This window comes from Melospiza melodia, chromosome 5 (assembly GCF_035770615.1).
Source record: "Melospiza melodia melodia isolate bMelMel2 chromosome 5, bMelMel2.pri, whole genome shotgun sequence".
Taxonomy (NCBI): Eukaryota; Metazoa; Chordata; class Aves; order Passeriformes; family Passerellidae; genus Melospiza; species Melospiza melodia.
The window spans coordinates 4,153,574-4,155,318 of NC_086198.1; positions in this window are offsets into that span (position 1 = coordinate 4,153,574).

A 1,745-nucleotide genomic window follows, 5' to 3' on the forward strand; every position below is an offset into this window, starting at 1 on the left:
CCGCCGCCGCCGCCGCGCCGCCCGCACCGGGAGCGGGGTCCTTGCGGCGGCCCCGCTCCCTTCTCCTCCTCCTCCTCCTCCTGCCGCCGCCCCGTTGCCCTGGGGCGGCCGCGCCCGGGGGGCGGTGAGCGCTCGCCGGGCCGGGCCGGGCGGCTGCGGCCGCCCCTCCGCGGGGTCCCGCGGGTCGCGCGCCCCTTCCCGCGGTGCCGCCGCCGGAGCAAAACCCCCGCTCGGCGCCCCCGCCCCTGCCCGGAGCGCGCATGCGCGAGGCCCTGCCCTTATAAGGCGCGGCCGGCGGCGCTGCCAGGGGTTCGCATTCTCCCGCCTTCCCCGGGCGCGCGCTCCCATTGGCCCGGCGCGCGGCGAGGGGCGGGAGCGCGCGCGGGGGGCGGGGCCGCCCATAAAGGAGCCCTCAGGCTCCGGCGCTTCCGCCCCGCGCCGCGATCCCGGTGCCGCCGCAGCGAGAGCCGCCGGATCTGTCTTCTTCAGAGGATTCGGGATGAGCTAGTATTGAGGGAAGCTGAGTGACACTTTTATCCTGAGAAATAATTTCAAGAGTATTTTAAATAAGGTATCAACGAACTTTGGCCTTTTCAACGGCACTCGCCGAACAGCAAATCTCGAAAATTTGACAGAGTATCCTGTCTTTGCCATGCCCGTTGTAGAATTTGTATCAAATCTTGGCCACAACAATTATAGTAGGAAACAAAAGCTAAATTACACTTTTTGACTATATACTAAAATGTCGAGATTTCATCTCCACTTCTCTTTGAGGCATTGTTCAGGTCTTTACTACATGCATAATAATTGGTAAGCATCAGGAAAAAAAATTCATTTTGCTGAGTCTTCAAACACCCCGAGGAGACCTGTATATTTTGCATTGTTTCATTTATACTTTAGGCATCCAAAAAGATATCAGGGGAAAATGCACATGGTAAATGTAGCAAAAAGCAACCAAACAAAAAACCAATCAGAGATGATTGAATTCAGTAATAAAATTGAAAAGAAGCAAATTCAAATCCCAAGACTCTCTTCTGTCTTACATTCCTACCTCTAGTTGAGTAGCCAGCACTAAAAGAGTACCCATAGTAATCTTGTAGATAGCATTTCAGGATGGCAACATCTGGAGTAGTGGTGAAGCTGCAGCACAGGTTGCACAGAGAAGTTTCATAATCTCCATCCTTGGATATTTTTCAAGCCTGGATGAGGCCTTACACAACCTGATCTGGCTGTGAAGCTGCCTCTGCTTTGGTGGCCTCCCAAGGATCCCATCTAGACTCCTTTTTCCTGGGATTCTCTCTTTGTGTGGTTTGTACCAAATAGCTCCATGGCTACTCCTACAAGAAAATTAATATCTCACATGATGGCAGGCTGCAAGTGTTATTTTCTTAAGACCCTAGTTCACAGAACTATTTAAACATTCCTAACTTCCAAGTCTCACAGCTGTAGGCAGATGTTCTACATGGCAGGGATTTTCATATGTCTATGTCCAAGCTGTTGAGTAATTGTAGCTGCAGTCAGTCAGCTTTGCCCAAGTCAGCAATGTGTTGGCAAGGTCATAAAAATGAATGAAAAAGTTGTAGACAGTACTTTCAAAACATCCTTCACTACACTGATGTCACTCTGGCCAAAAAACCAGGAAGTCTGTAATTCTGAGTGTTCATGTTCTTAAGAGGGCACCTTCATCTTAAAATGAACAGTTTTAATTTACAGTGTAACACCTGTAAAACCAACTGTTTGCTTTT